Source organism: Penicillium daleae (genome assembly GCF_028827525.1).
Source record: "Penicillium daleae strain IBT 16125 chromosome Unknown utg000008l_segment0_segment0, whole genome shotgun sequence".
Taxonomy (NCBI): domain Eukaryota; kingdom Fungi; phylum Ascomycota; class Eurotiomycetes; order Eurotiales; family Aspergillaceae; genus Penicillium; species Penicillium daleae.
In genome coordinates, this window is record NW_026623156.1 from 7678505 (window position 1) to 7694575 (window position 16071).

Sequence of the window (16071 nt, forward strand, 5' to 3'; positions counted from 1 at the left end):
CCACCGCTTGAGAAGAAAGCCAGCTTGCTAATATCTCCAGCAAGATTTGCAAATAGCCGACATCCCCGATGAAGAATGAAGAACTCCTTCCATTTGACGGCATGTCCCCAATACCACTATTCTCAGAAGTACCAGCGCAAGACTGGTTCCATTCTATACGCTGCCGTGATCAGCCGACCGGATATCGCCTTCGCAACTTCAAGGCTCTCACGATTCAACATGAACCCATCGGCCGAACACCATGAAGCTGCATATTAAGTCCTTGACTATCTGGAAAACACAAGATCCCTGGATTTGCAACTCGGCGGAGAAGACGGCTTTCTTGTGGCGAGCGGCGCCTCGTTTGCCGACAATACCCTCGGCCGGAAGAGCTCTCAAGCCTACTTGATGAAACTCTTTGGCGGAGTCATCGGCTGGCGCGCCAACAAGCAGTCAACGGTCACTACGTCCACCACGGAAGCGAAACTTCTCGCCTTGGCACAGGCAACCAAAGAAGGGATATTTGTTTCGCGTTTGATCGAGGCACTCGGGGTTGTACTCGACAACCAGATCCAATGCGACAATGCCCAGACAATCCGGCTGGTCACTGAAGAGATGAGCGAGTTGCAGACCAGGCTACGGCCTGTGGACATCCATAATCATTGGCTACGCCAGGAGGTATTCCACAAGGGGATTGAGGTGGTGTACGCACCATCAGCTGGAAATGATTGCCTAATCAATGAGGAGCGGGAGATTCGTCATCTCATAATGCAGGGAGCTATTCAGCTAGTAATTACTTTTTTTATAAGACTAGTACTAATTAGGAATCTAGCCTTACTAAATAGTAGGAAGCTTAGTATAGTTAATTAAATTAAATAGTATTGATTAATCTTTCTAAATTAAGAATAGCTTCGATTCGGATAGACTATATAATATAGTTTTCTTTATCCTTAAGAGGATCGATATTATATTTATTAATTATTTCAAGTTAAAGAAACTTAATTAAATATTTAAAAAATAATTATTTTTATTAAGAAAGTCGAGATTTCTTAGTGTTTTGTATAGAGAAGTAGACGCGACTAGTAAAAATCGAGTATAAATTTTTGAAAGCAGGAAGTCGGAGGAGCTTTTTATTTTTCTTTAAGAGAGAGAAGTTTCTCTTAAAAGTAAGAAATTCTTCGTTAAAGATAGAAGATTAAAAAGTAGTATAAGCCGAATTAAAGTAGAATCAATTCGGGCTTATAACCTATAAGCAAGCGATCTACTACGTAGGTAGGTCACTCTACCTAGTATTTTTCCTCTGCCAGGTGGGGCTTTCCTTTCTGAGATGCCGCTGCTTTTATGAGGGCGCTCAGAGTCAGACTCACTGAGTAAATCTCAGACCGGACTCAGACTCAGACTTAGACTTAGAGAGCTGATTAGAGTATTCACGTGACTACTTAGAGGGCGCTTAGTGAGTGTGATCAGTTAGCTCACTGATTACTCAGATACCGATTAGAGGCATCTATTAAGCACCTAGTCCGCCGCACCCAGGCTAACTCCGAAGTATAGCGCCCTACAATATTGTTTATTTCGTAATCACTTTTGTGTAGCCCTCTTTTTCTGTTATGAAGCTATTTCTTGAGTTATTGTATCCTTTTAAGGAAAAAAGCTCGGATAAATCATGCCGCAAAAAAGGAAGGCACCGGAGAAAAGCCGTTTTTTGGTCTCTAGTGTTGAAGAATACCGGTAGTCTATGCCTAAATATTGAAGTACAAAATGGAGGTTCTACCCCTTCACTCTAGATCTTTTATATAGTTATCCTTCGCTCTTTACTTTAATACCCATCCTTTTCTCTAAATTAGTCTCGGAATTTGATGTAGCTTTCCTAAGGTATAGAGAGAGATCTCTTTTTTGCTACGAAAGATAAGGTCGCTAAAGAAAACCGCTGAAAGCGATTAGAAAGGAACGGCTATATTTTCGGTGCCTATACGCAAGTAGATTCAGTCCGGAACAAGGATAAAAGAATACTAAAGACCAAGAGAAGATACAACAAAGCTATTAGGGACTAGGTAGAGTATATTACCTTATATCCTTATAAGAGCAGACGAGAAATGAGTTACTAACTTTATTCAAGCTTTACTAAAGAGAATAGGATTAAGGGCTATATACTAGGTAGCTCCTATACGGCTCTAGATTATAAACTGACGGATTTACGGGGTCGGCATAAATCCTTCGGCGTGCACAAGCAAGCAAATATGCACGATCGATCAAATCAGTATACGATTCGGCAAAGAATCGTATAGGTCAGGTCAAAGGTCGTACGATTCGGCTTAGAATCGGAAGTTAACTTATGATAGAAAATGCTCCAACTTCATCACAATGATTAAACTTGATTCGACTAGCTATAGGAAAACAGGCAGTATTTATAAATTCATGAAATCGAGGCAATGCGTCAGAATAGAATCTCATAGAAATCAGGAGAAATATAGAGTATTGAAGCTCTTTCGTCATGTATGCAATCTGTTAATATCAATCGTTGAAGATCGTCGTCACGTGTACGTTCCGTCGCATTCTGTCAAATTCGATAGCTCTCGTGGGCTTATACACTTATACACCTACTTATATTAACACACCCCCTCAGCTCTTAATATAAGGTCAAAGTGAGAGCTAAATAAAAGACAATAGAGATAGAAGTCGTCTAATACTAGCTTTCGTTCGATTCTTCTACAGGTAAGATCTCTATGCCTAGCTATCGGACAAAGGTTGTATGTTTCTCTATAGATAAACGCTTCGTAAGGCCGTCGGCTATCATTTCGGCCGATTTAACCTATTCAATTCGCAATCGTTTAGCTTAGACCTCCTAGTAAATCCAAAGCTAGTGTATATTAATATAACGAAGCTTAGTCTAAAATGTCGATTTCTCGCGTATAAGCAAATCGACCATCTATTAATTATCGTATTAAATTATATCTAATTAGTCGGTTTCGAATTAGATAAAGGAAAAGAGGCGTTTAATCTAAGATAGCTACTTAGCCGCGTAACTAATAGCTAGTAATTTAGCCTCTATAGTCGATATAGTGATAGTCTTCTACTTACGCGATTTCTATTCAATCGGTCTACTAAATAAGTAGAAGATAAATCCTTTAGAGCTCTTGCGATTAGGATTATTAGCAAAGCTTATATCTAAGGCGGTAGTAAAGATAGAAGCTCTTATTTCGCTATTAAAAGTAAGCGAAAGGTCTTTCGTCGTATAGAGATATAATATCAGATAGTCGATAGCTGCTAAATGCTTCTCGTTATAGCGAGTAAGCGATTTAGCTAGTAATTAGTTAGCGAATATAGTATCTAGTCGGGTCTAAATAGTAGGGAAAAGGGTAGATCTATACTTTTGTTAATATAGCTTGATAATTTTAGGGTTAATTAGTTCTATCAGAATTAGATCAAGCTTTTATATAGCTAGAAGTAGCAGTCTTGGGGCTTTCTAGCTATTTAGCAGATTAAATCTAGCAGCTATCTTCTTAATATAGGCTACTTAGTTTAGCTAGGTCTTTCGTTTAATTCGATCACGTACGATTCGAATACTAATAAACTATATCAGTTCGCCGCAATCCTTTATTTCAAATCGTTATAAGAGTAGCTTTTTAATCTACTAAGCGTGCGAACTCTTACTTTTGTAATAGGCAGCGAGGAAATCATCAACGAATACCATAATAATTATTCGATTATCGGTATAGAGTATAGGGTTATCAGGGTAAGGTTTAAATCTAAGTAAGAGAAGTATTTCTTTAATATCATCTTCCTATCTCTTACTAGCAATTCGTAGGCCGTATACTACCTTACGCAGGCAAAGAACTATCGATTTCCTGCCTAATCCTAGAGGATATCGGTAGTAAACTTCTTCCTTTAGCGAACTGTTTAGGAAGGCGTTAATAGTATCTATCTAAAAGGTTTCAAGGTTAAATCGCGTGATAATCGCGATAAGCGTGCGAAACGTTCTAGTAGCAAGTATACTAGTACGAGCGTCTTAGTCGTCAGGAACTTGTGTGTCTCCTCGCACGTATAAGCGAGCTTTGAATCGTGTGAGATAGCCTGATTCGTCTGATTTATAAGCGAATACCTATTATATTAGGATAAACTAGTAGCAAGGACAATCTAATTAGTTAATACCTTTACAATTCGTCTAGTATACGTGTGTGACTAGATATACGCTTATTAGTTCAAATACACATATATCTATAAGCTTATTAAATTCGATCTGTATAGCTTAACGAAATTAGCTCTCGAAAGGGTAGCTAGCTAGCTGATTATAGCTAGATAGCGTAGGAGGAATCGAAGATATTAGAATTTTTAGCTACTTTTATATACTTTAGTCTAGCAGGAAAGCCTATATAAATATAGTAAGATTAATATAAGGGCGTTTAATCTTATCTTGGTTTCGGCTAGCATCGGAATTAGAATATAGGCGTTTAGTCGATATAAGTGGTTTATAGCCGGAAGGATCGAAATTAGTATTATTAATAAGCACGAAAGGCTGTATCTGGCTAGATTGGCTAGTATCTTTAATATTAGAAGGGTCTAATTAGTTAGATTAATTGAATTCGTCTGCTTTTAGATTAAGTAGAGGAGTAAGCGGTTAGTCTCTAAGGATTTCGTTATGATCGTTAGGATCGTTTTGATTAGAAGTAAGCTAAAAGTGAGGCGAATATAAGGTTTTAGAAGGCTAAGAGGGTACAGCAGGGTCTATATTAGCCGTCGTACTAGGGCTTCTACCCCCTAGATCTTACTATATCGTCTAATCGTTATTAGAAGTAATTAGAATATTAACGTCGTCAAGGATTTTCAGTATCTCTTTATCGTCGAGAGTAGTAATCGGCTACGAAAGGTTGCTATCTTTATAGATACGAATCTTTTAATTAGGCAATAAAGAATCATAAAATTCGTCCTCGTTAAATTGCACGTCTCGTGCACGAATCACTCGGCGATTAGAGGGTATCTAAATTCGCCAAATATTATATGCTTTATAGCCTACTAGATAGCCGATAGCCGCGCGTAGCGCTAGCTTAGCTAGTCTAGGAAGCTTGTTAATACGCACGTATACTTTGTATCCGAAGATTCGTATATTCGAAAGGTCAGGTTTAGCTTATAGCTAATATAGTATATTATTACCTAGATAGGCTACGAGTGCTTTATATAGCGATTACTAGTTAATTAAGTAGTGCAGTATACGATTTTAAATATAAATAGCTATCTTAGCTACCTTAGGCTAGAGATAGCTTAGTAGGTTTGCATTAATCGTTATCTACCTAGCTATCTTTGATATTAATATACTATATCGTTTAGCGTAGCTATTTTGATCAGGTTAATAGGGCGGAGTAGTCTCTAGCTTAATTCCGCGAGCGGTTGCTTACTAACTAAAGAAGTCGGATAGTGCTTTTTCGTTATCTAAATATACTATAAGGACGCTTAGGTTGAATTAGTTTCGTATAAAATCGATTTAATTAGAAAGGGATTGTGTTAAATTAGTCTTTGAAGGAAGGTCTTGCGCTAGCTAATATTTAGTTATAGGATCAACCGAATATAACAGGTAGGAAGTTTTCGTAAGCGATTGCTCGAAATAAATAAGGTCCTAGTACAAAGATTCGAACGGTCGATTATATCGTATTAGTAATCAAGAGATTTAACGTAGTAAATTACCTAGTTTATATACTTCGCAATAGCTAATAGGTGAAGATATATCTTTAATAGTGATATTTAATAAGTGCTCTAGTAGTCGTACTATAATATCGTGGCTGATATAGCCTAATTATTAGTGCTATTAGTTAATAGTCCTATCTAGTAGCTTCTTCGTATATAAAGATAGGGCAATCTTGTCGAGTTAGCTAGTAATATTATTATTAAGTAAATCGGAAGTAAGAGATAGCTAAGAGATAGGTGAAGGAAGGGAAACGTGATTAGTAGAGCGTCTAGTAGTAGATATTTCGTCCTATTTAATCAGATAAATACCTGATTTCGTATTTAATCGGCAAATTAGCGTACTATCCTTCTCCTCTAGTATATAATCCTTGCTATTTAGATAGATTCTAGCGCTTGCAGCTCGTTCTACAGAAATTAGGTTAATATAGAATCTAGGGTAATATACGATATACTTCAAGGGAAAACTAGTTCTATCAAGAGACTATATTAGCTTTATAATAAGCTCTCTATATCTAAGGATAGTAGTCTTAGTATTTCCTACTATAATAGAGGAAACGACTAGCCTATAGTTTAACAGTAGATCTCTATTGTTCGTAATATAGATAGATACTCTAGTATTATAGTACTAGGTATCGTTTTTCTTAGCTAGGATCCAAATCGTACTTATAGCTTTCCTATCTCTAGCTCGGAAGAGGTCTTTAGCTTACTATTTAGGGATATAGGTAGAGAAAGCATCCCTAGTTATTTCTTCGTCTAGTAAAGCTTGCTCTAGCTCGCGCGTATACTTCTAATTAGCCGATTTAGCTAGCTTTTAGTGCCTTTTAATCGTAAGATCGTATATAGTCTTAAATGTAGGTAATAATTCGTAGATCCTTTAGAAGGTCTATTGAATTTCTTTGTCTAGCTACTAGCCCTTAGGCCTAGCGCGTGGGTTAATATATAGGTATCTGTTAAAGTTATAGTTACCGTTATTAGGTAGACCCTAGCAAGGGTAGGTACCCTTTCGGCGTGATTTCGGTGGCTTTTTATTATTATCGTTATCAGGCTTTCGGCCGTGATAGATCGTATAAGTAATCTGCCGTCTACTTCCGCTAGTAGACTATAGGGCTAATCGATATTAGTCGATAAACTAATTAACTAGCTCTGTCAAAGTAGGCTGCTTTATCCCCTAAAGGATAGTATTATACTAGAACGTATAGAAACTTTAATCGTATAGTTGAATTACTTCTAGGAAGTTATAAACTAGTAATAGGGGGTCTTAGAACTAAGCAATATTAGCCTATTCGCTATCGGATTAGCAAATCACCTATTTCTAGCACTATATAGCTAGATTAGAGGGCTTAGTAGGCGGCGTTTAGCGCTTTAATATATCCTAATCGCGTAAGATCTAGCGATTCTTCGATTAGCTTAATAGAGCGAACGTAGCACGAAGCTTAATAATAGCGTCGCGTAGGGATAGGCCGTTAACGATTTGCCTTCCCTTAGGTATAAGTAAGGATCGAATACCTTGCTTAAGCGATTTAATAGCGCGTATATAGCGAAGATAGTCTAATTTTGACGATTTATACTCGCTAAGTAGAATCTTATAGATTAATAGCTAATCAGATATGAGATTAATCAGACGTGTAGGTAAGGGTTCATTAGATATAAAGGTATTAGATAGCTATTTAACTATATCAGATATCTATGGTTTTATCGGTTCCTGCGGCGGTATAGCAGGCTATTCATCAGGATTAGTGTATTTCTATATACTATTTGATAGTGCATAGTCTTGCACAGTAGTATACTAAGGGATCTAATACGCGTGGCATTTCAGAGGGTAGCTAAGCTAGGTAGCTCGAATATTAGTCGAATCTATCACTTATAAGACGAAAGTAATAGAAAGGTAAGGCGAAAGTAAAGGCAAAAGTAGTCGAAAGGTCAGAGAAGAGTAAATCCGAAAGCTTTAGCAAAAGGCTACAGCGATCGGGCTCATAACTAACGGATTTACGGGGTCGGCATAAATCCTTCGGCGTGCACAAGCAAGCAAATATGCACGATCGATCAAATCAGTATACGATTCAGCAAAGAATCGTATAGGTCAGGTCAAAGGTCGTACGATTCGGCTTAGAATCGGAAGTTAACTTATGATAGAAGAATGCTCCAACTTCATCACAATGATTAAACTTGATTCGACTAGCTATAGGAAAACAGGCAGTATTTATAAATTCATGAAATCGAGGCAATACGTCAGAATAGAATCTCATAGAAATCAGGAGAAATATAGAGTGTTGAAGCTCTTTCGTCATGTATGCAATCTGTTAATATCAATCGTTGAAGATCGTCGTCACGTGTACGTTCCGTCGCATTCTGTCAAATTCGATAGCTCTCGTGGGCTTATGCACTTATACACCCACTCATGTTGACATAAACTAATTAAAGAATTCCTTCGCTAGTACTCCTATTCGGCGAGGGGGTAGAAAGCAAAAAATAGACGACTAGTGATGAAATCGGTCCTTAGTTGCGTAGAAAGATTATTTAGTGGGTTTGAAGAGAGTATATAAATCAATATTGTGCTAGAAGACCGGAAGGAAGTATTTAACCTATGTTGAGTTAATTGACTTTCTGTTTTCTGATATAAATCACTCTAATCGAAATATAGTAGATCAAGAGAATATTGACGGAAAAGGAACGAACGATTGAAAATGTCGAGGATCCAGATCACAGCTTTACTAAAAAAGATTTTCTCCGGGTAATATCCTCGATGTGGAAAATAGATCATCGTCGGTTTATGCCTGGATTGCTAAAGGCTATTATAACGCTAGCTCTTTAGCTATACCTTTTTACTAGCGCAAGAATCGGAGCTTTTATACCGGAACACGAGGATAGATACGAACGGGGCCTTAGATACAAGGTAAAATTTACTAGGTCGTGGGATTGTTTATCGCTAATTTATGTTTAAGTATATTGTTCTCGTATTGTCTCCTTCTGCTACGATACCTTGGAAGCTAGATTAGAAAGTCGACTAAGTATAGCTTAAAGGTAATCGGAACCTAGACTATATAGTGTAGGTCACTTAACAAATCTCCTTTAAATAGGGTTCTTATATCGAGGTCTTACTTACCGGGTATTATCAGTTTCGGAATTAGTATACGTGATACTAAGAGACTATAATTCGTAGCTAGTTATATTCTTCTAGCTATTACCCTATAGTACGGTGCTCTATTTAGTATCGAAATAGTGGACGACCTCGCGAATTTTGACCTTTCCGGAGGATAGGCTATAGAACTACGCTAGAAGGATAAATATCTAGAAGAGCCTGTTCTTAGAAATGTTACGGCCGACGGCCCACAGGACGCCCCGCTCGATATATAACGCTTTTGTGAGTTTCTACGTGTAATAATCACGACCGCTAGATATTACAAGAGTATAACCATCTATAAAATCCGAAAGTACCTCGGAAGTGTTGTTGAAGGTGAGTCGATCAAAGCTAAGGCAAAATTAAATACACAAAATCGCTAATTATCGGTAGGGAAGCACGGCTCCGCCTTAGTCTCTTAAATATATAGCTATAAAGATGCCGGGACGTATCCTAAAGACTATATATTATACTGCTCTTCTATTAATACGGTCTTAGCCGTTTTAGGAGAAGAAGAAGACAAAAGTTATATTGAATATTTCCAAGGATTTGAAAGATTCTATGAATATAGACTTCTAGGGGAACTGCCGGCTTAGGTTGAAGAAAGGCTCCTGCAAGAGCTAGAGCTAGTTAAGATCAAAAGTCGCGTTAAGCAACTTGAAGCCTTCGATAGCGACAAAGAGCGTATAACTATAGACCGATTGAATTACCGAAAGGTATTAGTTCGATTCCGCCTTTCTAAGCTAAAGAAGTACTAAAGTAGCTAGATACGGGAAAGAAGAGACCGAAGAATTCTTAATAAAGGGAAAGGAGAGCGGGTAATTAATAACGATAATGATGTTTGTACGCGGTCTTAAGCCTTGATTATGCCCGAATTCGCGCGAATTTCAACCTTGATATCTTTTAACGGCGTGCTTTCCTTTAATAAGATGCTCCTTTTCGTGGAAGACCTAAAAACTTATTATAGACGTAATTTCGATGTAGTTTACCTTCCACAAGAAAGCCCTATTGCTGATCGCTGCTCTACTAGAGGTTGTTATAAGGAGATGAAATAGTGAGCTTCCTGGCTATATAATAATGAAACTATACTAATATTTTTAGCCTGAAAAAATCCGACCGGAGTGCCTATATTTATAACTATGTTCGCCGTAGGATTACTTTAGACCTTCAAGTCTTAGAGTTAAAGTTGAAATTTTGCTATAAGTGCATGAAATAGTTTTAGCTAAGCTAATAGCGAGATTATTGCTCTTTCTACCTCTAGTCGTGGAATACTTAGTACTGTAAGGTGATCGTGTACTATTATACGGTAGTCCGCCCCGGTTACTATCTCTTTTGTTTATAGAACTAGGATCTTAACGTAGAAGACCGGTTACACTTTTGGCTAACTAGTGGTAATTTGAGGCAACACGTTAAAGAATAGTATATAAATAAAGATCAGCGTAATAGAACGAAATTACGATGCGGATGTGGTCAAACTTTCGATAATGAGCGTGAACTCCGATATTATTTATATGACATCTACAAGCTAAACAAAGCTATATAGCTAAGTCCGAAATACTAGAGGAAGAGAAAATATACTTGCAAGGTAGAAGCGCAAATATCATCAGTAGAGCCGGAGGAGCGACGCTCTAAAAGACCACGCTTTTACCGCTATCCGCCTCCACGCCACAAGCATAAGCATTAATTGTCAAATAGCATTTTTATGCCCGTTCCTATATTGCGTGCTTTTGTTAAGGAACATCCAGAGCAATATTATTGTTCAAGTCTGAGCGATAAGTCGACTCAAAGCGGCAGAAGTTGCTTTGTCAGTCCCTGCTCTTCTGTAACGTAATTCACAAGCGAGCTGGCCACACAAGCAAGCTAGCCACCCCATCCAAAATCGTGTCTTCCCACCACCCTACCTAATTCAACTCCTTATCATGCCACCAATTCGCACTGAATCTTCGCATAAACCGGCCAATCAAGAGGGCAGGATCCTATTAGCCCTTTCTGATATCAAAGATGGCCGTATCGCATCTATTCGCGCAGCAGCGAAGCTATACGATCTACCGCGTTCTACCTTACAGACGCGTGCCTATAGCATAGTCTCACGCGCTGATAAACGCCTAAACAGTTATAAATTGACCGAATTAGAAGAAGATTCGCTTATTTAATAGATTTTCTCTATAGATTCGCGTAGAGCAGTGCCTAGGCCTGCTACTATACGAGAAATAGCCAATATTCTTCTTACAGCGCGTGGAATAACTCCTCCTCCGACCGTTAGTGTTAATTGGGTATCAAATTTTGTTAAACGACGTGATGAGCTTCGAGCACGCTTCTCGCGACGATAAGACTATCAGCGCGCTCTTAACGAGGATCCAAAGGCTATAAAAGAGTGGTTTTTGACGGTATAACGCGTAATCGATGAGAACGGTATCTAACTAGAGGATATCTACAACTTTAATAAGACCGGATTCGTAATAGGCCTTATATTAGCGTAGAAGGTAGTTACGCGAGCAGAATACTACGGTTAGCGATCGATTCTATAGCTAGGAAATCGCGAATAGGTTACTACGATTAAAACAATATACGCTAATAGCTATTCGCTGCTGCTATATATTATATTTAAGGGCTAGGTTTATATTACTGGTTAGTTCGAATTAAATCTCTCTAGCGATTAGCGAATCGAAGTATCGAATAATAGCTAGACTACCGATAAAATTAGCCTACGCTAGCTATAAAAGATCTTTATTCTATATACTACTTCGCGCGTACGAGGGCGATTTCGTCTATTAATCCTCGACGGGCATAGTAGCTATTTAACACCTTAATTCGATCGAATCTGCGCTAAAAACGATATTATACTACTCTATATACCTTTATATTCGTCGTATCTACTATAACTGCTTAATATTAGGTGTTTCGCTGTTCTAAAGCGTACGTACGGTCGCTTCGTAAGCGATTTAACCCGAACAGGCTATAATTATATCGATAAGCTTAATTTTCTAGCAGATTATCCTCGCGTACGGCTAGAAGCTTTCTAGCTAAATATCGTTTAAAGTAGCTTTATAGCTACTAGTATCGTACTAGTTAATACCGAAAGGGTGCTTTCTAAGCTTAATATATCCCTTTAAACGCCTTTACTACTATTAAGCCGACTAAGTAGCAGATCTAGCTAATTTATACCGAAAACGCCTAGAATAGTAGCTTAGCTACAAAAGCAGGCTAAAATAATAAGAGATCTAATAGATTAGTAGTTAAAAAGCCTACTAAGCCCGTTAAAATTAGTGGTTGATTAGATTCTTAAGAGCTATAAAATTACGCTATATAATACTATAATACTAGTAAAGGAGAACGCCGATCTACGCGTAGCGAATAAAAAGAAACGTTAAAAGCGTACTCGATTGACTAGGTAGATTATATACGAAGAGGGCCTATTAATCGAAGAGGGCCTATAGCTAGCTTAGTAGCTAATTTAGCTAGTAGAAGCTAATAAGGTAGTATCGTATAAATAGGTCGATCTGCCTAATTAACCGATTTAACCGGCTAGGAGGGCTCCTCCTATCTATAGCAGATACGGAATAACTAGCTATAGAATTAATTAATATAAAAATTGCTAGTTTAGGATAAATTAATACGTTTTAGTTATAATATCCTATTCTAAAATCTTGTAAAGGGGGTAGGTAGCTAGCTCGCTTGTATAGCTAGCTCGCTTATAAATTACGTTAAGTTAATATAGCTTTATCTATTATCCGGGAGTCTAGGAGCGACTAATCTAGATTAAGCTACGATAAGTAACTTATCGACGTTACTAGTAGATCTAGGTATAACTATTAAGCTTTATTTACCGTACTAGCCGGCCGGGCTAGTTAATCGAGCTCCGCTACTAGTTTACTACGGCTTAGTTAGATATAATCGATTAAATCGAGCAAAAGATACGGCGGCTACTTTAGCTAAAACTCGCTAATTTAATTAAAAGGGTATCTTACTTAAAGGGGAAAGGGGTAATAGAGGTTATATCTAGCCTTTCGAGTTAGGTAGAGAAGTAGCTCGATCGTACCTATTTAGAGCTCTCGATCGCGCTTCTCGATCACGAGCTACAAGGTAATATTTTCGAGAGTCCTGTTATCGGGTTTATAGCCGCGCTCGGTATCGATACCTAAAACTAAACGTACTATAACCCTGCTAGTTATACCGGATATCTCTCCGGACTCGTAAAGATCTCCTAGATACTAGTCGCGTAGTAAGTAGTTTAACTCGCCGAGGATTATTACGTAAAGTACCCTAGTAACACGCTTAATAAGATACAGGAACGGTTCCTAATATACGGGGTACGGGTACCCTTCGGATAGATAATCCGGCTATAGATATTTAGTAAGAAGATCTAGAATATATCTACTAGTCTTAGATACTTAATATAGAGTAACGACTATTAATCCCTTTACTACCGCGAGCTTTAGCTTACTATAGATAGATATCGGATTTATACAGTGCGCATAAATCCTAGTGTGTACACGAATCGTTCGTGCACGGTCGGGGATCGAAAGGTCGTACGATCTAATCATAGATCTACGATTATAGAAGAGAGACTATCCACGAGAGAGCGAAGAGCGGCAGTTTTAGACAGAAAGGTTGAGCAGTGGCAGGTCAACGCAGTATAGTCAGGTAGGCCTAGAAGCTCTAGTCATGAATATAAAAGATGTCAAACTTATTCTTTTTTACTAGAGAATTAGGCAGTATTTATAACATAAGGTACACATTGAAAGATCACAAGAGAAGTTCGAAGAATACCCGAAATAATAGAAGGAAAATACGAGAGTGTTAGGGATTCTCGTTGCTTTTTTATCTGATGTTGATATTAATAATCAACATCAATAATTGATCTGCAGGCTGATACATGCGCGCCATATTGATAATCGAGGGCTTATGCACACACATATGTTGATATATTGACACACCCCCTTAGCTCTCGATATAAGGTCAAAGTGAGAGCTGAATGAGATAGAACAGAGAGGACAGGAGTCTTCTAGGAGATTGGAACAATTTCCATGCCTAGTTGTCGTATAAAGGCAGTATATTTTTCGGCCGATAAGCGCTTTATGAGTCCATTAGCTGGTATTTCGGCTGATCTAACCCATTCGATTCGTAATCGTTTTGCCTGTGCTTCCTGTCGTATCCAAAGCTAATGAATATCGACATGACGAAGTTTGGTTTAGAATAAAGATTTCTCGCGGGTGAGTAGATCGACTGTTTACTGGTTGTCGTATTAAATTATGTCTAATTGGTCGGTTTCGAATTAGATGAAGGAGAAGAGGCGTTTAATCCAATATAGCTGCTTAGCCGCGTAGCTAATCGCAAGCAATTCGGCTTCGGTCGTCGATGTAGTGATAGTCTTTTGCTTGCGCGATTTCTATTTAATCGGGCTACCGAATAGGCAGAAGATAAATCCTTCAGAGCTTTTGCGATCAGGGTTATCAGCAAAGCTTGCATCTAAAGCGGTAGTAAAGATCGTAGCTCTTATCTTATTATCAAAACAGAGAGAAAGGTATTTCGTTTGATATAGATAGGATATTAAATAGTCTGCGGCGTCTAAATACTTCTGATTGCAGCGAGTAAGCGATTTCGCTAGCAATTAGTTAGCAAATATAGTGTCTGGTCGGGTCTAGACGGCAGGGAAAAGGGTCGATCCATATTTCTATTAGTATAGCTTGATAGTCTTTGGATCGATCGGTTCTGACAGAATCGGATCAAGCTTCTAGGTAATAGGAAGTAGTGTATATAGAATCTTTTAGTGGTTGTTGAGTAGGTTGAATCTAGCAGCGATCTTTTCGATGTATGCTGCTTGGTTAAGCCAGGTTTTTCGTTTTAATCGATCGCGTACGATTCGTATCCTAATAAATTGAGTTAATTCGCCACAATCTTTCATTTCAAATCGTTGTGAGAGTAGATCTTTAATCTGTTAAGCGTGCAAGCTCTTATTTCGATAGTAGGCAGCGAGGAAGTCGTCAACAAATACCATAATAATCATACGATTATCGGTGTAGAGGGCAGGGTCATTAGGGCAAGGTTTAAAACCTAGTGAGAGAAGCATCTCTTTAATATCATCTTCCCATCTCTTACTAGCGATTCGTAGGCCATATACTGCTTTATAGAGGCGAAGAACCATCGATTTCTTGCCTAATCCTGGTAGATATCAGCAGTAAACTTCTTCCTTAAGTGTGCTGTTTAGGAATGCATTAACTGCATCTATCTAGAAGGTTTCGAGGTCGAATCGTGTGATAATCGCAATAAGTGTGCGAAAGGTTCTAGCAGTAAGGGTGCTAGTGCGAGCGTCTTAGTCATCAGGGATTTAGGTGTCTCCCCGTACGCATAAGCGTGCTTTGAATCGTGTGAGATAGCCTGACTCGTCTGATTTATAGGCAAATACCTATCGCATATTGATGAATTGGTGGCGTAGGCAAGCTGATTAGTCGGTAGTGCAATTCGTCTGGTATGCGTGTGTGACGAGCTGTGCGCTGATTAGTTCGAATGCGCGCATATCGAGAAGCTTGTTGAATTCAATCTGTATAGCATAGCGGAATTAGTCTTCGAAAGGGTAGCTGACTAGCTAATTGTAGCCGGAAGGTGCAGGAGGAATTAATAAGATCAGGATTTTTGGTTGCTTGTTTTGATCTAGCATAAAGGCCTGCGTAAACGTAGTGAGGCTAAAGTGAGGTCGTTTTACCTCATCTTGATCTCGGCTAGTATCTGAATCGGATCGTGGGCGTTTATTTAGTATATAGAGAGGTTCGTAGCCGGAAGGATCAAAGTTTGTGTTGTTAATAAGGATAAATAGTTGCATTTAGTCAGTATCGTGAGTAGATTGGTCTGAATCGGTAATTGAATCGTCTAATTTTAGATCGAGTAGTGGAGTGATTAGTTGATCTCCAAGGATTTCGTCATGATTAGAAGTAGAAGCGTTTTGGTTAGAGGTAAGCTCAATGTGAGGTGAATGTGAGAGTTAAGAAGGTATAGCATAATCGAAATTAGCCGTAGTAGTCGTAGTAGGGCTTCTACCCCCTAGATCTTGCTGCATAGTTTAGTCGGTAATTAGAAGGTCGATATCATCGAGGATTCGTGATGTTTCCTCATCGTCGAGAGTAGTAATCGGCTACGTAAGGTTAGTGTCTTCGTAGATACGAATCTTCTAGTTAGGCAAGGAAGGGTTGTAGAATTCTTCCTCGTTAAATTAGACGTCTCTTACACGAATAACCCGTCGGTTAGTAGGTATCCAAATACGCCAAATATTATATACTTCATAGCCTACTAGGTAGCCGATA